This window comes from Lontra canadensis, unplaced genomic scaffold (genome assembly GCF_010015895.1).
Source record: "Lontra canadensis isolate GAN:19392208 unplaced genomic scaffold, GSC_riverotter_1.0 scaffold5, whole genome shotgun sequence".
Lineage (NCBI taxonomy): Eukaryota > Metazoa > Chordata > Mammalia > Carnivora > Mustelidae > Lontra > Lontra canadensis.
In genome coordinates, this window is record NW_022630999.1 from 31,979,525 (window position 1) to 32,003,230 (window position 23,706).

A 23,706-nucleotide genomic window follows, 5' to 3' on the forward strand; every position below is an offset into this window, starting at 1 on the left:
ATCCCAGTAACAAGCATACCATAGGTGCTCAGTAAATATTTAGTGAATTAATAAATGGGATTTTAAGTTGACATCATGAAAATCCACTCTCTCTAACTTCTATTAATTCCAGGTTTTGGGAGCCTCCCAGAATGACTCTAATTGTTCTTTGAAATGAAGCCTTTTAGTTATTTGGAGATCACAGATGTCCTAGTCACATTTTCTCTTCCCAGTTTTCCACATTAGAACCTTAGATCATGAGAGTTGCCATGGTTCTTATACTGGGTCCCATTCAACCCCCTTATTCACAAATGTGTGCTGAGTACAAAGGACTTTCGAAAATAACAATGGACACTAAGAAACATAAAGTCCCTACCCATCAAAGGCTCACAGGCCATTACAGATAAGGAAACTGAGGCATTAAAAGGTGAAAGACTGCTTTGCAGTGACAAAACTAATCAGTGTCAAAACTGCAGAGTCAAAACTGCAGCTCAAATTTAGGTCTTTCCACCTCTCTACCTCACCATCATCCAAAACAGCAAGTCATCCAAAAAATAATGTTTGCTTAGGGAATACATTATTTAATATGTTTGCGGAGGCTTACCCTTCTAATTATGCATTATTTAAGCTAATATTAAATTTATAGCAAGTTGTTTTGTCTGCACAAGCACTTATCCCAACGTAGCATTGAGTCTTCTTGTATGGCAACAGGAGAGAGCGGCTTTAGAAATCCCAGAGGACTGACCCAGAAAGGAAATGAAGATGTCCTCTAGGCCTGGCTTTTCCTCTGGGTAGGTGACTACCTAAATTCGCTAAGGTAGGAATTCAGCTTTTAAATGTCTCCAGCCGTGGAAAATCTCGTGCCTTCCCTCACCCACCTTTTTGGGATTTTCCCACACTCAAAACATGACAGGCAAAGTGTTCCTCCGTAAGTCTAGCTGAAACCTCTCCTGCTGTGCTACAGGGCCTTTTCCTGGAGGGGATCCAGCCCAGTGTTAATTTCCTCCTTCATGTTTCTCAAATCACCAGCTCCCGTCATTGCCCCTCGAGCTAAGTTAGAGTCACTGGTTATGGGCCCAGCAGGGCCATTTTGACGACAGCGTTTCCTTTTCTCGGGGTTTTTTACGAGCCTCCTTGTGACAGGCGTGTACTTGGTGAGATCAAAACATTCTGAGGGGAGATTCCACAGGGAAAACTACTTCCCAAAGTCTGCCCTCTGCAAAAATAAAAACCATGCTAAATAGCTGAATTTTATTAACTGGGGAAGCCAGGCTGAGGAAAATGCCCGATAATTAAAAATAATGGCTTCCTTACAAACACAAAATTGTATTAATTTAAAAATTGGTTTCTTTATCACTGAATACCTACCAAGCTGGCTGGGAAGGCAATTGTGCTGATCCTGGCAGTGAAAATAATTCAAAATAACTTTTATGTTCTCCAGGAAGCCTCAAGGTTAATTTAAATATTGTTAGATGGGTAATTTAATTCAGAATAAGAGAACAGTGTGGCTAAATTAAAGCTCCTGAACACTCTCAAGTGGGGGCAGATGCCCATGAAGGACTGAGCATGCTTGTCCAGCCCTCCAACACCCCACAGTCCCCAGCTGAGGCACCTCCTTTTCACAAATGGCATGCTCATAACTAAAGACACTTGATTAGGCTACACAACAGACCTGAACTTTCAGCTGCCAGTAAGTTTATCATTTTTAATTATTAGAGGGATCGGGCATTTTTATAAGAATTGTACATTTCAAAAGTTGACTCAGAGTGACATGACCAAGATGGCGACCTCAGTCACTCCGGACTTTGTCCCCCCTCACAAGAATAACAATTATTGATGGACAAGACACCACTGAGGCAATCCTAGAACATGGGGGTGAGGCTGTAGTTCTGCCCTGACCAAGAGACCAGGACAGACTGGAATAGACATCTAAGAGCAACAGCTACACACTGATCACGTTGTCCCAAGCCAGTGTCATACCACGCAAAGAGGTCTCCCTTGAGTGTTTAGGTCCTCCATAGGGGGATGAGAGTCCAGAGGGGACATCCAGCGCCCCCCACACACACAAACACATACAGCATTGTGGGTTACTTTGTGAAAGCCCCTACTCTGGTCTTGCCCCAGAGTTTGACCCCTAGGAAACTGATTGTGATAAAGAAAGAAGGCAAAGCTGGCCAACAGCCAGCACACAGATCTTGGCAGACCCAATTTCTACACACAGAGCCCAAATACTACTCCCAACCAGCACCTTATCTGCAGAATCAAGTTGTTGGTGCAGTCCAACCACGGAACTCAGCAGGATGCAAATCTGCCGGATTCAGGGCCTCACATGAGGATTTTCAATGGCCCTGGAGCCCCTGCCCAGGCAGGGGAACTGAATCATAACCCCAGGCACTCTGGGTGTGGCTCCCAGCCCAATCTGACTGGAAGGGCTGGTGGGAACACCTGAAAGCTGAATACCCCAGTAATGACAAGGTGAGAGGAGAACAGAGCTGATCACCCCCAAACCTAAACCAGTACCAGACAGGGAGGGTTCCCCTGCTATTCCCACACAGGAGTTGGTTCACAGCCCCACTCCCTGTTTAGTACAGCTCCTGGCCATTCCTGACCCAAAAGCCCATGCTGAAAATTCTGTAAGTTCTCAGAGCAGGCCCTTCCACCTACCCAGGCAAAGGAGCTGAATCAAGGCCACACCCACTACTGAGTGTGACTCCCCACCCTGACTGGCCAGAAGGGCTGGTGGGAATGCCTGGAGGTTACACACCTCAGCAAGCTCAAGCCTTGCTGTGTCCCTAGAGGCAGGGACACAAGCTGATAGCCTATGGAGCAAAGCCAGTGGCTGTACTCAGCCTTGGAACTTGGAGCAAGGGTCGGCTTGAGTCAAGACCACAGAGAACCTTAACAAGCTCTGGAACAAGTTCTGGGGCACCAAGACAAGGAAACTAATCCATAGCCTTACCAAGGCACCTAACCAGAGCCCAAGGGAAGCTGCAGAGCCCTTCTCACAGCAGCACTTGAAAAGAAGGCATAGTCCCTGGTTTTCCCCACCTACAAAACAAAAAGAATGGCCCCATCCAGACAGGGAATTCAGTGAAAACTCTTACCTGTTAAGGAGTCTCCAAGCAGGCTGTAAAGGACCTAGATCCCATCCTGCTGCCCTTCCAGAGCAGAGAAGCTGAATTCATAGCCCCATCTATGGCTGAATATAGTACCCAGTCCCAACAGTGTAGTAAGCCTGACCAGAGAACTGAGAAACCACTGAGCTCATCCTATAGCCTCAGGTGGGCAAAGACCCAAGCCAGTAGTCTGCTTCAACTTTTGTCAACGAGCAGCACACTCCCTCACCACTGACCTCAAAGCTCAGGCAGTTGCCTTGCCCAGAAGTTGACCCTGAAGCAAGCAAGACACACTTGCCTAAGGACGTTATCAGCAGGCACATCCAGAAACCCAAACTGGGCTGACTGGGGAAGAACTGTCTCTACCAAAGCAAATCTTTAAAGTCTTGAAGAGACTGCTTACTCAAATGTGCAGATACAAATGTAAGGAATTGAGGATCACAATAAATCAGGTAAATATGACACCACCAAAGGAAATTAATGAAGTTTCAATACTGACCTTAAAGAAATGGGTATGTATTAACTGCTGAAGAATTAAGAATAGTCCTCTTGAAGTTTAGAGAACTACAAGAGCACCCAGACAGACAACTGAACAAAATTAGGAAAATAATGCATGAACAAAATGAGAAGTTCAACAGAGAAGTAGAAATTTAAAAAAAAAAAAAAAAACCCTAGACCTGAAAAATACAGTGACTGAAGAATTCAGTAGAGTGCTTCAAAACTAGACTTGACTCTGCAGAAGAATCAATAACCTGGAAGATAGGAAATTTGAAATCACCTAGTCAGAGGAATAAAAAGAAAAATGAATGAAAAAGAGTGGAGAAAGCCTACAGAACTTATGGAACATATTCAGAAGAAACAGTATCTCCATTAGGGGAATTCCAGAAGAAGAAGACAAAGAGAAAAGGATTAAAGCAATAATGACTGAAAACTTCTCAAACCTGGAAGAGAAATGGACATCCATGAGGCCCAAAGGCTCCCAAATGCATTACCTTGAATAGGACAGCACCAAGACACATTATAATTAAATTGTCAAAAGTCAAAGACATGGGGGTGCCTGTCTGGCTCAGTTGGTATAGCGTGCAACTCTTGATCTTGGGGACATGAGTTCAAGCCCCATGCTGGGTGTAGAGATTACTCAAAAAAAAAAAAAAAAAAAAAAAAAAAAATTTTTTTTTTTAAGACAATTTTGAGAGCAGGAAGAAAAAAGAAGTTACACTCAAGGGAATACAGACTTTCCTGAACAAACAGAAGCTGAGGAAATTCATCATCACTATACCTGTCTTATGAGAAATGTTAAAGGGAGTTCTTAAAAAGGAAATAAAAGGATGCTAATTAACATTATAAAAGAAACTAAAAAGAGATGGGAGCCTGCTGGCTGAGTGGGCAGAGCATGCAACTCTTGATTTTGAAGTTGTATGTTCAAGCCCCCTGTTAGGTGTAAGATTACTTAAAAATAAAATTAAAAAAAAAAAAGAAAGCCTAAAACTCCTTTTAATGGTAAATGTTAGATTCTATAATATGTTAATGGTGATGTGGAATTCACAACTCTAAAAGGTTAAAAAAAAACGTAGTAAATAAGAATACCAATAACTACAACAATCTATTATTTATTACATAATATAAAAATATGTAAACTATAATATCAATAACCTGAAATTTGAGAAAGAGGAGAGGTAAAAGTATAAAGTTTAGTAATTCTATTAAAATCAAGTTAATATCAGTTTGAAATATAGTATAATAGTTTGAAGATAATTTATGTAAATTATGGTAACCACAGAGAAAAACCTGTAGTAAATATACAAAAGAACATATTAAAGAAGTCTAAGCATAAGACATTAAAGAAACAAACAAAAAAGCATATAAGAAACAATGGATCTACAAACAGCTAGAAAACAGTATTTTTTTTTAAAGATTTTATTTATTTATTTGACAGAGAGATCGCAAGTAGGCAGAGAGGCAGGCAGAGAGAGAAGGGAGGAAGCAGGCTCCCTGCAGAGCAGAGAGCCCGATGCAGGGCTCCATCCCAGGACCCTGGGACCATGACCTGAGCTGAAGGCAGAGGCTTTAACCCACTGAGCCACCCAGTGCCCCTAGAATAAAGTATTTTAAATGGAAAGTCCTTACCTAGAAATAATTACTTTAAATATAAACACATCAAATTCTCCAATGGAAAGTTATAGAATGGCAGAATGGATAAAAAACAAAATTCAGTAGTATCCTGCCTATAGAAGACTCACTTTAGGCTTAAAGACACATATACATTGAGATTGAAGAAATGGAAAAAAGATTTCAAGCATATAGCAATAACAACAACAATGCAGGCGTACCTATACTTCTATCAGACAAAATAGACTTTAAACTAAAAATGGTATCATTATATAGTAATAAGGAGTCAATCCATAAAGAAGACATAACAATTATAAATATTTACTCAACACTGGAACACCTACTTTATAGAACTAAAAGGAGAAATAAAAAGCAATACAATAATAGTTGGGGACTCTAATACCCCACTCTCAATAATCATCGAAGACAGAAGCAAAAAGGAAACAATAGATTTGAATAACACTATTTACTAAATGGACCTAACAAACATATACAAAACCTTTTATCCAACAAGAGCAGAATACACATTCTTCTCAAGTGCACATGGAACATTTTTTTTTTTTTTTTTTGGATGGACCATATGTTAGGCCACAAAACAGGTCTTAGAAAATTCAAGATTGAGGGCATGTTGGTGGCTCAGTTTGTTAAGCTTCTGGCTTTGGCTCAGGTCATGATCTCAGGGTCCTGGGATCAATACAATAAAGGTCATTCATGAAAAGCCCACAGTTAACCCCAATTCAATGGTGAAAAGCTAAAAAGCTTTTCCTTCAAGATTAGGAATAAGACAAAGATGCCCATCCTCACCTCTCTTAATCAACATAGTACTGGAAACCCTAGTCAGAGTAGTTAGGCAAGAAAAAGAAATAAAAGACATCCAAACTGAAAAAGAAGTAAAAGTGCTGCTATCTGCAGATGACATAAAATTATATATAGAAAACCCTAGGAATGTCTGGGTGGCTCAGTAGGTAAAGCATCTGCCTTTGGCTCAGGTCATGATCCCAGGGTCCTGGGACTGAGTCCTGCATTGGGCTCTTTGCTCAGCAGGGAGCCTGCTTGTCCCTCTGCCTGCCACTCCCCCTGCTTGTACTATCTCTCTTTCTCTCTCTTTGGCAAATAAATAGGTAAAATCTTGGGAAGGGAAGGAGGGAGGGAAGAAGAAAGGGAGAGAGGGAGGGAGAGAGGGAGGGAGAGAGGGAGGAAAAAAGAAAGCAAGTAAGCCCTAAAGACTCCATCAGAAAACTGTTAGAATAAACAAATTCAGAAATGTTATAGAATACAAAAGTCAATACACAAAAATTTTTGTGTTTCCATATGCTAATGAACTATCAGAAATTAAAAATATAATCCCATTTATAATTACATCAAAAAGAATAAAATTAGGGTGCTTGGGTGGCTCAGTCACTTAAGCATCTGCCTTCGACTCAGATCATGATCCCAGGGTCCTGGGATTGAGTTCTGCATTGGTATCCCTATTCCACAGGGAGTCAGCTTCTCCCTCTGTTCCTCCTCCCACTAGTTCTCTCAATCTCTCACTCTCTCTCTCTCTCCCAAATAGATAAATAAAACCTTTTTAGAAAAAGGTTCCTAATGAAATCATTAGGAATAAATTTAATCAAGGTGGTGAAAGATCCATACACTGATGTAACATACTGTGTGACCCCCCTGGCCCATGCCAACTCCCACTCCAATAGCCATCCTACTAGGGCAGCTCCAGAACCAAGCATGCTAAGACCCTACCCACCAGCCCATGCCTGGTTCAGCTCAACTGTCCTGGCAGGATACCCCTGGTACAGAGCACCCCAGGACTCCCTGATTAGCAGTCACTCCAGCTCCAGCCATCCTACCAGGCACACACAATTTATGCAGGGGATATTTCTACATCAGGCCACTCTTCCAAGATTAGGACAGATGGCTGTTCCAACTAATTTATAAAAGGAAAACAAAGTCAAACAAAATGAGACAGAGGACTATGTTTGAAACAAAAGAACAAGAATATGTTGGCTAATTGAATTTAAATTAAAAAAAAAAAGAAGAACAAGATAAAACCTCGGTAGGGGGAGGAGAACCTAATGAAAGAGAAATAAGTAATTTACTTGATAAGAGTTCAAAGTAATGGTCATAAAGATGCTCACTGAGAAGAAAAGTGGTGGAATACAGTGAGAATTTCAACCAAGAATTAAGAAAATGTAAGGAAGTACCAGACAGAAGTCACAGAGCTGGAGAATGCAATAACTGAACTGAAAAATACACTAGAGGATATCAGCAGCAGATTAGATAATATAGAACAGATCAGCAACCTGAAAGACGACAGAAAAGCAAATAGAAAAAAGAATCTCTAAAAAATGAGAATAGTTTAAAGGACCTCTAGAACAACATCAAGCATACTTTACATGGGGGTATATTTACATGGGGGTCCCAGAAGGAAAAGAGAGAAAGGGACAGAAAATTTATTTGAAGAAATGATGGCTAAAACCTTCCCTAACCTGGGGGGGGGGGGGGGGGGCGGGAATACATCCAGACACGAGTAGAATATAAAGTCCCAAACAAGACAAACCCAAAGAGAGCCACACAAAGACATTATAATTAAAATAGCAAAAGTTAAAGATAAGGAGAAAATCTTAAAGGCAGCCAAAGAAAAATTGTCAGCAGAAACTTTGCAGGCCAGAACAAATTGATAAGATATATTTAAAGTGCTAAAAGGGAAAAATTTGCAAGCAAGAATACTCTACCCAGCAAGGTTATCATTCAGAACTGAAGGAGATATAAAGTGTTTCCAGCAAAGCAAAATCTTACAAAGTTCATCACCACTAAACAGCCTTAAAAGAAATATTAAAGGGTCTTCTTTAAGCCAAAAAGAAAAGACCATAACTAGAAATAAGAAAAAATATGAAAGAAAAAGATCTCACTAGTAAAGGCAAATATATAGTAAAGGCAGTAAATCAGCTACTTAAAAAGTCAAAATGAGGGACGCCTGAGTGGCCCAGTGGGTTAAAGCCTTTGCCTTCAGCTCAGGTCCTGATGGCAGGCTTCTGGGATCAAGCCAGCCTCAGGTTCTCTGCTCAGCAGGAAGCTTGCTTCCCCCTTCCCTCTCTCTGCCTGCCTCTCTGCCTACTTGTGATCTCTGTCAAATAAATAAAATCTTTTAAAAAGAAGTCAGAATGAAGATTAAAAGACAAAAGTATTATTAAGTAGTTAAGGGATACACAAAATTAAAATATGTAAAATAAGACATCAAAATATAAAATGTGAGAGAAGGCATAAAAATGTGCTTTTAAAATGTGTTCAGACTTAAACAACTATCGGCTTAAAAGAGACATATGTGTATAACTATGCTATGCATATATGTAAATATGCCATATATATATGCAAATATAAATGAACATCATGGTAACCACAAATGAAAAACATAAAATACATAGACAAAAAAAATAAAGAGAAAGGAACCCAAACATAACACTAAAGAAAACCATCAAACCACAGAGAAAGAGACCAAGAGAGGAAGAACTACAAAAATAACAACAACTAACAAAATGGTAATAAGTAAATATTTATTGATAGTTACTTTAAGTGTGAATGGACTAAATGTTCCAATTAAAATACACAGGGTGGCTGAATGGATTTAAAAAAAAAAAAGCCATAAAACCCCACGTACATGCTGCCTACAAGAGACTAGTTCAGTCCTAAAGACAAATACAGACTGAAAGTGAAGGGATGGAAAAAGATATTTAGTGCAGATGGAAACAAAAAGAAAACTGGTATAGCAGTACTCCCATCAGACAAAATAGACTTTAAAACATTACTGTAACAAAAAAGAAAAAAAAAGGTATGATGTAATGATACAGGAGACAATTCAAGAATCCAAAAAAAATTTTAATATTCACAAATATTTATACAGCCAAAATATGAGCACCTTAATACGTAAAGCAAAAATTAATAGACATAAAAGGAGAAATTGGCAGTAATACAGTGATAGTAGGGGACTTTAATACCCCATTTATATCAATGGAGAGATTATTCAGACAGAAAATTAATAAGGAGGGGCACCTAAGCAGCTGCCTTCACCTCAGGTCATGATCCCAGGGTCCTGGGATCAAGCCCCGCATCAGGTTTCCCAATCAGCAGAGAGCCTGATTCTCCCTCTCCCTCTGCCTGCTGTTCTGCCTACTTGTTCTCTCTCTCCATCTCTTTAATAAATAAATAAAATATTTAAAAAAGAAGAAAATTAATAAGGAAACATTGGTCTTAACCGACATATTAGGCCAGATGAACTTAATAGATATATATAGAACATTTCATCCAAAAAATACAGAATACACATTATTTTTCAAGTGGACATGGAATATTATCCAAGATAGATCACAAGTTGGACCACAAAACAAGTCTCAATACATTCAAAAACACTGAAATCATATCAAGCATATTTTCCAACCACAATGATATGAAACTAGAAATCATTTACAAGGAGAAAACTGGGGAAAAAACACAAACACATGGAGACTAAACAACATGTTATTACATAACCAGTAGGTCACTGAAAAAAGGAAATTAAAAATACCTTGAGAAAAATAAAAATGGAAACACAATTACCCAAAATCCATGAGATTCATCAAAAGTAATCCTATGAGAGAAGTTCATAGCAATACAGGTCTACCTCAAGGAACAAGAAAAATTCCAAATAAATAATCTAATTTTAAACCTAAAAGAACCAGAGAAAAAAAACCAAAAGAAACCCAAAGGTAATAGAAGGAAGAAAATAATAAAGATCAGAATAGAATGAAATAGAAACTTAAAAAAATAATAACAAAATATCAATGAAACTAAGATATGGTTCTTTGAAAAGACAAACAAAATCAATAAATCTTTATCCAACCTCATTAGGAAAAAAGAAGGCCCAAATAAAAAAGGAAACGAAAGAGAAATGCACAGAAATGCAAAGAATAGTAAGAGATTACTGTTAACAATTATAACTTCTAGGACAACCTAGAAGAAATGGGTGAGTCCCTAGAAACACACATCCTTCCAAGACTGAACTGTGAACAAATAGAAAATCTGAATAGACAGATTACAAGTGATGAAACTGAATCCATAAATTACAACAAAACAAAAGTCCAGGACCAGATAACTTTAAAGGTGAATTCACCAAACATTCAAAGAAGAGTTAGTACCAGGGCTCCTAGGTGGCTCAGTGGGTTAAGCCTCTGCCTTTGGCTCAAGTCATGGTCTCAGGGTCCTGGGATCGAGCCCCACATTGGGCTCTCTGTTCAGCGGGGAGCCCACTTCCCCCTCTCTCTCTGCCTGCCTCTCTGCCTACTTGTGATCTCTCTGTCAAATAATCTTAAAAAAAAGAAGAAGAAGAGTTAGTACCTATCCTTCTAAAACTATTCCAAAAAATTGAAAGGGAAGGAGTTCTTCCAAACTCAATTTATAAGGCTAATGTTACCTTGATACCAAAACCAGAAAAAAGACACCTCAAAAAAACAAAAAACAAAACAAAACAAAAAACACCCTCTGATTAACATAGATGCAAAATACCTCAACAAAATATCACCAAACTAAATTAAACAATACATTAAAAGGATCATAAACCACAATCAGGTAGAATTTATTCCAGGGATGCAAGGATGGGTTAAAAATATTCAAATCAGGGGCGCCTGGGTGGCTCAGTCATTAAGTATCTGCCTTCGGCTCGGGTCACGATCCCAGGGTCCTGGGATCAAGCCCCTCATCATGCTCCCTGCTTGGCAGGAAGCCTGCTTCTCCTTCTCCCATTCCCCCTGCTTGTGTTCCCTCTCTCACTGTGTCTCTCTCTGTCAAATAAATAAATAAAATCTTTTTTTAAAAAAATTCAAATCAAGCCATGTGATACACCACATTAACAATATGAAGGATAAAAATGATCATCTCAATAGATTCAGAAAAAGCATTTGAACAAAAGTCAACATCCATTTACGACAGAAACTCTCAACAAAATAGGTATAGAAGGAATGTACCTCCACATAATAAAGGTCATCTAGGACAAACCCCCAGCTAGCATCACACTCAATGGTGAAAAACCACTTTTCTTCAAAATGGAGGAACAAGAAAATGCTGCTTTTTCCATTTTTATTCAAAATAGCATTGGAAGTTTAGCCAGAGCTGTTAGGCAAGAGAAAGAAATCCAAATTGGAAAGGAAGAGATAAAACAGTCACTATTTGCTAATGTCATGATACTATATATAAAAAACCCTAAAAACTCCACCAAAAAACTTAGAATAAATGAATTCATTAAAGTCACAGGATACAAAATTAACATGCAGAAATCAGTTGCATTTCTCTATGCTAATAACAAGGTATCAGAGAGAAATTAATAATCCCATTTACAATTGCATCAAAAGAATAAAATTTCTAGGAATTAATTTAACCAAGGAAGTGAAAGATCTATACTCTGAAAATTGTAAAACACTGATAAAAGAAATTGGAGATGACCCAACAAATGTAAAGATATACCATGCTCATGGATTGAAAGGACTAGCATTATCAAAGTGTCCATACTACCTAAAGAAATCCATAGATTTAAAGCAATTCCTATCAAAATACTAATAGCATTTTTCACAGAAATAGAACAAACCTAAAATTAGTGTGGAACCAAAAGACCCCAAATAGCCAGAGCAACCTTGAGGAAGAACAACAAAACTGGAAGTATCACACTCCCTGATTTTAAGATATAATACAAACCTATAGTGATCAAAACAGTATGGTATTGACACAAAAATACACACATAGATCAATGGAACAAGATAGAGAGCCCAGAAATAAACCCACATTTATATAGTCCATTAATCGATGACAGAGGAGGTAAGAATATACAATAAGGAAAAGACAGTCTCTTCAATAAATGGTGTTGGGGAAACTGGACAGCTACATACAAAATAAGGAAACTAGATCACTTTCTTACACATACACAAAAAGAAACTCCAAATGAATGAAAGACCTACATCTGAAATCTGAAAAAAAAAAATAGACATATTGTAATCTTTTGGACAACAGCCTTAGCCTCATATGTATGATAGGTCTCCTTAGACAAGGCAAACAAAAGCAAAAATAGACTATTGGCACCACACCAAAATAAAATCTTTTACACGGCAAAGGAAACCATCAACAAAGCAAAAAGGCAACATACTGAACAGGAGAAGATATTTGCTAATGATATGTCCAATAAGGCATTAATATCCAAAATATATAAAGAACTTATACAATTCAACACCAAAAAAAGCAGAAGACTTAAAATGACATTTTTCCAAAGAAGACACACAGATGGCCAACAAACACATGAAAGGATGCTCAACATTACTAATAATCAGAGAAATGCAAATCAAAACTACAATGAGATATCACCAGTCAGAATAACTCAGATCAAAAAGCTAAGAAATAGCAAGTGTTGGCAAGGATGTGGAGAAAAGGAAATTCTTATGCACTCTTTGTGGAAATGAAAATTGGTGCAACTACTGTGCAAAACAGTATGGTGGTTCCTCAAAATTTTAAAAATAAAAATACCATATGATCCAGTAATTCCACTACTGGATATTTAGCCCAAGAAAACAGAAATACTAATTAAAGAAGATACATGTGACCCTATATTTATTGTAGCATTATTTACAATAGCGAAGATATGGAAGCAATCCAAGTGTCTATCAGTAGATGAATGGATAAAGAAGATGTGATTGATATACACATATCAATATCATATGTAGATATCAATCACATCTGTATAATGAATGTATATTTGTGTGTGTATGTGAGTGTGTGTGTATATGTATATATGATGGAAAATTACTGAACCATAAAAAAGAATGAGATCGTGCCATCTGCAACAACATGGATGGATCTGGAGGGCATTATGCTAAGTGAAATAAAGCATACACAGAAAAACAGATACCACATAATTTCACTTGTATATGGAATCAGAAAAACCAACCAACCAACCAAATAGAAACAGATTCATAAATAGAGAACAAACCAGTGGTTACCAGATGGGAGGGAGTTGGGGGTAAGGGCAAAACAGATGAAGGGGATTAAAAGGTACAAACTTCCAGTTGTAAAGTAAGTCATGAAGATGAAAATTATAGCATATAGAATATAGTCAATAATATTGTATGGTGACAGATGGTGACTACATTTATCATGATGAGCACTGAATAATGTCTAGAATTGTTGAATCACTATTCTGTACACCTAAACTAATATTGTATGTTAACTGTACTTCAATAATAAAAAATAAAAATAAATAGGGGCACCTGGGTGACTCAGTGGGTTAAGCCTCTACCTTTGGCTCAGGTCATGGTCTCAGGGTCCTGGGATCAAGCCCCGCATCGGGCTCTCTGCTCAGCAGGGAGCCTGCCTCCCCCTCTCCCTCTGCCTGCCTCTTTGCCTACTTGTGATCTCACTCTCTGTGTCAAATAAATAAATATTTTAAAAATTAAAAATAAATAAATTTTTTTTAAATGAAATGAAAGAGATGTCAGGGAAGTTTGTATCAACACAAAAGTGCCATAATATTAAAAGCATCCTGAAAGGACAGCTACCTTGGACAATCTCCTGGATGTAGCCTGAATAAGAAATAAACTTCAGTCATTTTAAGAAAAAACAAAATATCTAGAAAAAAAATTTAACCAAGGAGGTGAAAAACCTATACTGTGAAAACTAAGATTGATGAAAAATTGAAAATAACACAAATAAATGAAAAGACATTCTGTGCTCATGGATTGGAAGGATTAATATTGTTAAATATGTCCATACTACCCAATGAAATCTACACATTCAATGCAATCCCAGTCAAGCTACCAATAACATTTTTCACAGAACTAGAACAAAGAATCCTAAAATCTATATGGAATCACAAAAGACCTTGAAAAAAAACAAAACAATCTTGAGGGAGAACAAATCTGGATGTATCATAATGCTTCATTTCAAGAAATGCTACAAAGTTCAGGTAATCAAAACGGTATGGTACTGGCACAAAAGCAGACACAGAGATCAATAGAATAGAACAGAAAGCTTAGAGAAAAACCCACACATATATGGCCAATTAATCTACAACAAAGGAGGCAAGAACATAAATATGGAAAAGACCATCTCTTCAATAAATGATGCTGGAGAAACTGGACAGCTATATGCAAAAGAATGAAACTAGATCACTATCTTATATCATATACCAAAAAATTCAAAGTGGATTAAAATTCAGAGTGGATTAGGACCCCAAATCCCAAAACTCCTCAAAGAAAACATAGGCAGTATTTTCTTAGACATCAGCCTTAGCAACCTATTCAGGGATATGTCTCCTCAGGCAAGGGAAACAAAACCAAAAATAAACTATTGAGACTACATCAAAATAAAAATCTTTTTTTTTAAGATTTTATTTTTTTAAATAATCTTTACACCCAATTGAGGCTAAAACCCCAACACCAAGATCAAGAGTCACATGTTCTACTGACTGAGCCAGTCAGGTGTCCCCCCCAAAAAAGTCCTTTGTACAGCAAAGGTAACTATTAACAAAATGAAAATGCAACCTACCCAATGGGAGAATGTATTTGCAAATCATACATCTGATAAAGGATTAGTATCCAAAATATATAAAGAGTTTATATAACTTAATATCAAAAAGCAAATAACCTGATTTAAAAATGGACAGAGAACTCAAATAGATATTTTCTTAAAGAGACATACAAGGCGGCCAAGGGTGCTTGAAAAGGTGCTCAACATCACTAATCATCAGAGAAAGGCAAGTGAAAGCAATGAGGTATCACCTCATAGCTGTCAGATTGACTATTATCAAAAAGACAAAAATATTAAGTATTGGCAAGGATGTAGATAAAAGGGAACACTTGTGCACTGTTGGTGGGAATATAAATTGGTGCGGCCACTATGGAAAACAGTATGGAAGTTCCTCAGAAAAATGTCAAAGAAAGACAAATACCATATGATCTCTCTTATACCTAGAATATAGAAAAAAAACTCATATTACAGAGAATGGATTGGTGTTGCCAGAGGCAGGTTATAAAGAGTGGGAGAAATAGGTTAGAAGAGACAAAAAGTTAAAAAAAAGAAAAAAGCTTAAAATGAAGAAAGGCTCCAAATATGCATCTTAACTCTATACCTTAAAGACTAGAAAAAGGACATCCTGAACCCAAAGTTACTAGAAGGAAGGAAATAATGAAAAGCAGAGATAAAGAGAGAACAGCCAAACAATAGAAAAGATTAACCAAACTAAGAATTGTTTCTTTGACATGATTTTTTTAAAACTGACAAACCCTGACTAGATCAATCAAGGGAAATAGAGGACCCAAACCAACAAAATTATAAATGAAAAAGGAGACATTATAACTGATACTACAGAAATATAGAGGCTTGGGTGCCTGGGTGGCTCAGTTGGTTAAGCGACTGCCTTCGGCTCAGGTCATGATCCTGGAGTCCCAGGATCAAGTCCCACATTGGGCTTCCTGCTCTGCAGGGATTCTGCTTGTCCCACTGACCTCTCTCCTCTCATGCTCTCTCTCTCTCATTCTCTCTCTCTCAAATAAATAAAATCTTAAAATTAAAAAAAAGAAAGAAAGAAAGAAACAGAGGCTTGTTAAAAGGCTACTATGAGGGGTGCCTGGGTGGCTCAGTCATTAAGCATCTGCCTTTGTCTCAGGTCATGATCCCAGGGTTCTGGGATAGAGCCCCAATCCGGCTCCCTACTCCGTGGGAAGCCTGCTTTTCCCTCTCCCACTCACCCTGCTTATGTTCCCTCTCTCACAGTCTCTCTCTGTCAAATAAATGAATAAAATCTTTAAAAATAATAATAATAATAAAACTAATAAAAATTATATACAAACCAACTGGACAATCTACAGAAATGGACAAATTCTCAGGCAAGGGAAGCAAAACAATCTTGAGGGAGATTAAAAGAAGACTGAATCAGTAATCAAAAATCTCCCAAAGAAGAAAAGATCAGACCCAAAGCCTTCACTAATGATTTTTGCCAAACATTTAAAAAAGAATTAACAGTAATCCTTCTCAAACTCTTCCAAAAAATCAGAGGAGGAAATACTCCCAAACTCATTTTATGAGGCCAGCATTACCCTAAGTAAATCAGATACCAAAACCGGGGCTGGGGAGGGGGGACTACCAGAAAAGAATATCATAGGCCAGCATCCCTGATGAAAACAGATGCAAAAATTCTCAATAAAATACTAATAAATTGAACTTAGCAGGAAGCACATTGAAACGATCATTCACCAGGACCACCAAGTGGGATGTATTCAGGGATACAATGATAGTTCAACATACATAAATCAAGCAATGTAATACAGCACATTAACAGAATTTTTTAAATCATATGATCATCTCAATAGATGCAGGAAAACATTTGACAAAAGTAAATATCCATTCACAATTAAAAAAAAAAAAATGCTCAGGGCGCCTGGGTGGCCCAGTCGTTAGGCCTATGCCTTTGGCTCGGGTCATGATCCTGGGGTCCTGGGGTGGAGCTCCACATCAGGCCCGCTGCTCAGCAGGAAGCCTGCTTCTCCCTCTCCCACTCCTCCTGCTTGTGTTCCCTCTCTTGCTGTGTCTCTGTCAAATAAATAAATAAAATCTTGAAAAAAAAAAAAAAAAGCTCAACAAAAAGGGTATAGAAGGAATGTACCTCAATATAATAAAAGCCACTTATGACAAGCCCATAGTTAACATCAGACTCAATGGTGAAAGATTGGAAGTTTTTTCTCCTATCAAGACAAGGACGCTCATTCTTACTACTCCTGTTTAACATGGTACTAAAAGTCCTAGACCCAGCAATCAAGCAAGAAAGATAAATAAAAGGCATCAGACTTAGGAAGAAGTAAAATGGTCTTTATTTGCAGGTGACATGATTTTATATAGAGAAAATCCTAAAGATTCCACCAAAAAAAAAAAAAAACCCGAGATCTCAAATTAACTCAATAAGTTGCAAGATGAAAAATTAACATACAAAAATCTGTAGCCTTTCTATACACTTATACTGAATTTTCTTAAAATAAATGTCCCATTTACAATAGTGTCAGAAATAAAATATTCAGGAATAAATTTTTTTAAAGATTTTATTTATTTATTTGACAGACAGAGATCACAAGTAGGCAGAGAGACAGGCAGAGAGAGAGGGGGAAGCAGGCTCCCCACTGAGCAGAGAGCCCAATGCGGGACTCGATCCCAGGACCCTGGGATCTTAACCTGAGCTGAAGGCAGAGGCTTTAACCCACTGAGCCACTCAGGCGCCCCAGGAATAAATTTTAACTAAGGAGGTGAAAGATTTCTTCTTGAAAACTGTAAGACATTGATGAAAGAAATCAAAGAAGACACAAATGAATAGGTATCCTGTGTTCATGAATTGGAAAAATTAATATTGATAAAATGTCAATACTACCAAAAGCCATGGGGTTTGAGGGTTTTTTAAGATTTTATTTATTTGAGAGAGAGCACAAGTGGGGAGAGGGCCAGAGGGAGAGGGACAAGCAGACTACCCACTGAGCAGAAACCCCAAAACAGTGCTCTGTCTCAGGACCTTGAGATCATGACCTGAGCAAAAGTCAGATGCTTAAGGGACTGAGCCACCCAAGTGCTCTCAAAAGCCATGTTTAGATCCAATGCAATCTTTCTCAAGATTTTAATGGCACTTTTTATAAAAAAGTTGGAAAAAATCCTGACGTTCATATTAAACCACAAAGACCCTGAGTAGCTAAAGTAATCCTGAGAAAGAAAACCAAGAGGCATCATATATCCTGATTTCAAGCTATACTATAAAGCTATAGTAATTAAAACAATATGGTAGTGGTATAAAAATGGACAAATAATACATTTGTACTGAGCCATTTGTCTCTAAGAACATGGTATAAATGCTCTCAAGAAAAAAAAAAAAAAACACCAATGGAACAGAATTGAGAGCCCAGAAATAAACCCAAGGATATACAGCCAAATACTATTTGACAAAGGAGCCAAGAATATTCAATGGAGAAAAGATAGTCTCTTCAATAAATGGTGATGGGAAAATTGGATATTCACTTGTAAAATAACGATAGTGGTCCCATACCTTAAACTACTCACAAAGATTAACTCAAAGTGGACTAAAGGCTTAAATATAAGACCTAAAACCATAAAATTCCTGGAAGAAAATAGGAAAAAATCTCTCGGACACAGGTCTTGGCAATGATTTTTTTTTTAGACACCTAAAGCATAAGAAACAAAATCAAAATAAACAAATGGGACAAAATCAAACCAAAAAGCTTCTACACAGCAAAAGAAACAATTAACAAAGTGAAAAGACAACCTACAGAATGGGAGAAAATATTTGCAAGTTATATGTAAGTAAGGGGTTAATACCCAAAATATATTTTTTAAAAAACATAGGGACACCTGCGTGGCTCAGTTAGCTAAGCAGCTGCCTTTGGCTCGGGTCATGTTGCCAGGGTACTGGGATCGAACCCCTCATCGGGCTCCCTGCTCAGTGGAGAGTCTGTTTCTCCCTCTGCCCCTGCTTGTGCCTTCTCTCACTGGTGCTCTTTCTCTCTCTCTCTCTCTCTCTCTCTCTCAAATATATAAATAAATATCTTTAAAAACAAAAAACAAAAGAACTCATACAACTCAATGGTAACATTAAAATAATGCAAATTGCCATCAAAAGAAATGAAATCTTGCCATTTGTGACAACATGGATGGAATTATACTTAGGGCAATAAGTCAATCAGAGAAAGACAATTATCATATGAGCTCCCTGATATGAGGAAGTTGAGAGGCAATGTGGGGGGGTTTGGGGGATAGGAAAGGAATAAATCAAACAAGATGAGATCAGGAGGGAGACAAACCATCTGAGACTCTTAATCTCACAAAACAAACTGAGGATTGCCCAGGGGGAGGGGTGGGGGAGAGGGGTAGGGAAAGGGTAGTTGGGTTATGGACATTGGGGAAGGTATGTGCTATGGTGAGTGCTGTGAAGTGTAAATCTGGTGATTCACAGACCTGTACCCCTGGGGCTAATAATACATTATATGTTAATTAAAAATTTAAAAATTAAAATTAAAAAATAATGCAAATTAAAAATAGGTAAAGGGAGGCACCCGGCTGGCTCAGTTGGTAGAGCATGACTTTTGATGTCAGCGTCATCAGCTGGAGCCCCATATGGGCATAGAGATTACTAGAATGAATGAATGAATGAATACATACATACATACATACATACATACATAATAAAAATGGACAAAGGACCATTTTGGCATATAAACAGCCAAAAGATACATGAGAAGATGCTCAGCATCACTAATTGTGAGGGCATTGCAAATCAAAACCACAGTAACACCTCACATGTGTTAGGATGGCCATCAAAAAGACAAGAGTAAATGCCAGCAAGGATGTGAAGAAAAGAGGACTCTTGTGCACTGTTGGTAGGACTGTAAATTGGTGCAGGCACTGTGGAAAACAGTGTGGAGGACCCTCAAATTTTTAAAAACAAATAATACAAAATCCAGCAATTCTACTTCTGTGAATATATTGAAAAGAAATAAAGAGTCTGTCAAAGATCTATCTGCCCTCCCACGTCCATTGCATCATTATTTACAATAGCCAAGACATGGAAATGACCTGTGTGTTCCTCAACAGATGAAGGGATAAAAAGCTGTTTATGTATTTATAATGGAATATTATTCGGTCATAAAAAATGAGAAAATCCTGCCATTTGCAACGACCTGAATGACTCTTGACAATATTACACTAAGTGAAATAAGTCAGAAAAAGACAAATACTGTATGATCTCATTTATGTGTGGAATCTTAAAAAATAAATACAAATGAAAACTCACAGAGAAAGAGATCAGATAGTTACCAGAGGTAGAGGATAGGTGGAAAGGGAATTGGAAGAAAGTGGTCAAAATGTCCATATTTCCAGTTATAAAATAAATAAGCACTAGGGATATACTTATGGGTGATTGTAGTTAGCACTGCTGTATGTTATATAGGAAAGTCATTAAGAGAATAAAATCCTAATAGTTCTCATCACAAAGTGAAAATTTTTTTAAAAGAAAAAAAAACATCTATATGAGATGACAGGTATTAACTAAACTTCTTAAGGATTTCATTTCATTACACCCAAAAGTTTTTTATGCTGTATAATTTAATCTATACATTGATGTGTATCAACTATATCTTAAGAAAGTTAGGGGGAGTATGTTAATTTGAACAAATGCTATAACAAAATCCCTTTCCCAAAGATGTGGTAAATTGGGGAATAAAATCCCATCTTAAATTATCAATGGCTAATGATTAGCACTTACTACTACCTTATTGTTGGTACACCCAGGCCAGGGGTCAAAGGCCTTGTCAACTCTACATAGTAGCAGTAAACCCAAATGTTAGCAGTCAGAGGTTGGGGACTCCTCTTCTGGTTTTGCCCATTATTCAGTTTCTTCTGTAATCTTAGCATGCTTACCTATGAATATAACTGTTATAATGATGCTCATGTCTATAATATATGATTTGCATGTTCTTTCTCATGGTTACATATTACAGTAAATATTCATATATATGCACAGATAGATATGCACATGATTATATATATGGTTATATATATGATTTGCCTGTTAGCCTCTCTCAGGTAACTGAAGATAGGGATTTATATCACTCCAACTGTATTTTCACCAAGAGTATACATCAGAATCACCCAGCCTTTATTCCCTAGGGGGGCTAATTCAGCAGCTGTGGAATCAGCCCCACAGCAGTGCTTTGAGAGAGCATCCCAGGCGGTGTACAACCGCATGCCCAGTGGAGAGCAGCTGGTCAGAGAGGTGGTACAGCCTAGCGGGGAAGACACTGAGTTCTGGACTAGGATCCTGGCTCTAGCACTTATTATTTGTATAAACTTGAACAGGGCACTTAAACCTGTCTGTACCTTGTGTGTAAAGTGGGGATAATAGTGCTTGCCTGGGAGTGTTGTGAGGATTAAATAAGATAAAACAAGGGTAGCTCGAGAACACACTAAGCCCATCATAAATTCTCAGGACACACTGCTTTGTTGGTGTTGTTCATCCCTGCATTCCAGAGTAGGCACCAAGCCTGACACCAGCAGAGATTTAATTCTCAATAAATAATAAATGCAGAAGGAGCTGTATGATATTAACAATGAGAAGCAAAGAGAGAAATTAGTAAGGAAAGGGAAGGGGGATAGAAAGATGACGAAGGAGATAGGAAGTACACAAGCATGATAAGGAGTCATCAGCAGCCGGCTCAAGAAACCCTGAAAATCCTTCTTCATTGTTGCCACATTATTCATTCTGCCTAATAAAATGTTGGCAAGGCCTGAACTGAAATTTTCAGACTCACAGGATTAAAAGTCTTGATAGCCTTCTGCATTTGTCCCAAATGAAGCAACCCAACATGGCCAAACTTCTATTTCCAGAGGAAGTGATCATTCTGACCCCAGCTTATGGTTTGCTTTAAATATGGTGACTCTAATCTGGGCTCAAGATCCTCAATAATTCTGACAGCATTAACTTTTGGACCTGTTTGGTTTGTGTTTTTTTTTTTTAAGATTTTATTTATTCATTTGTCAGAGAGAGAAAGAGAGCGCGCGCACAAGCAGGGGCAGCAGCAGGCAGTGGGAGAAGCAGGCTTCCTGCTGAGCAAGGAGCCTGATGCAGGACTCAGTCCCAGGACCCTGGGATCATGACCTGAGCCAAAGGCAGAGGCTTAACCGACTAAGCCACTGAGGTATCCCTGGACCTGTTTTTTAAAAATCCTACCACTCCCCCTTTGCTTTCTTGACTATTCTTCCCCTGGCTGCCTGTTTGATTACATGAATCTTCCATTTGGAGTTGGGTCCCCTGTAATCCCAAGAACCCACCACCTTTATCCTATCTCCATCTTTTGATGCTTTTTCTTTCTGAAATGTTCTCTCTCGAGTGATTTATCCCCTTCTTTCTGAGATGACTCCATGGAAATAGCAATATTTTGAGGAATCAAGTAGTCCTGGATTCAAATCCAGCCTCCACCACTTGTCTAGATTTATGACCCCCTCTTAGCTCAACTGCCCATATATAAAACAATTTCTGCCTGTGTTGTGAGAATTAAACTGGGATAAGGCATGTAAAGTACCTAGCACAGTACCTGTCAACGCATGAGGGCCTTATATCAGTTTAGATTAGTTTCAACTGCTAATACCAGAGATTAAAAATAACAATGGCTTAAATAAGATGTGGCTTTATTATTTGTTATGACCTAAGAGGAGTCTAGAGGGAAGCCATTCATGGCTAGTATGGATGACCATTAGAAGACATGTAGGTCAACAAGGATCTAGACTTTCTCTGGATGAGCCACCATCTTTGAGGCTTCCATCCTCAAAGTCACCGCATATTTACAAGGTGAATGCTGGAGCTCCAGGATCACAGCCACCTTCTACCCAAGAAAAGGAGGAAAGTGAAAGATCCAATGGGTGCCTATTTCTCAGCACAGTCAGTTTCCTTTAAGGTTCCCAGGAGACCCAGCTGACAGCCAGCACTTACAGCACATTAGCCACCTCTGTCTCTGGCGAAAGCTGTGAAATGTAGTTCTTTACCTGGGTACAATGCTGCTCCCTAGAATACAGATGTCTGTGGTATCAGAATTATTCCGTGTCTCCCCATCAAGCTATAATATGGAGCCCCCAGGGGCTGGGGCAATGCTTCACAGTTCCTTCGTCATTTGACAAGTCAGGGCACTCAATGCATATATAATGCAGGAATCAGTAAAGCTGGTTAAATGTCTAAGTGGTTACCTGGTTCAAGTGGGAAGACCTAAGTTCCAGACCAACCCCACCACTTCATTGTTATGTGACCTTGGGCAAGTACATAACCTATCTGCTTTGGATTCAGTTTCCTTATTTGTCAAACTCCAGCTCAGACAGAGATGCAAACTGCCTAACACAATGCCTATGAACACTAACCCCAACATGTGTTAAAGTTATTATCACCATCATCAACATCACCATCATCACTGTTATTATTAGATGCTATTGAATTATTAGATAAGGTAAGGAGATACCACATGTCTCTCACTTCTCTTCCTTTTGCCTGTTTACATCTTTCCTTGCCTTCAGTGGTCACCCCAGGGACATCTGGATTTGCAGTCTATTATCCCGAAAGAGCCCAGGCTCAGTTGGCCTCATTTTATTCACTTCCAGCTATCCACTCAGGACTAGCCAAATCTCAAGAGTCCCTCTCCTTTGCCCCTAACCAGAGTCTAGTCACCCAGCTCTGCCTTCTGGGACAGGCTCTCTTCTCTGATCAGATCAGCTTCTAAATAAATATTAAATTGTGTCTAGATGTGTTCCACTATTTCTTTCAAATCTGAGTAAATCAGTTCCTTTGTTGGAATTCCCTAGCATTGTTGAGGCCTCCCCACTGATGTCTTGCATCCTTGACAGTGGCAAAATTTTTCTCTAGACAGAAGTGAAGAAGTTCACATAGCAATAAGTTTTCCTATTCCCAGAT

General features: G+C 38.2%; 1 protein-coding gene across 18 annotated transcripts in view; it reads left to right on the plus strand.

The window, feature by feature from the left end:
* TENM2 (teneurin transmembrane protein 2) overlaps positions 1 to 23,706 on the plus strand; it is a 1,216,596-nt gene that overhangs the window by 1,175,446 nt on the left and 17,444 nt on the right. The gene's annotated exons all lie outside the window — the stretch shown is intronic.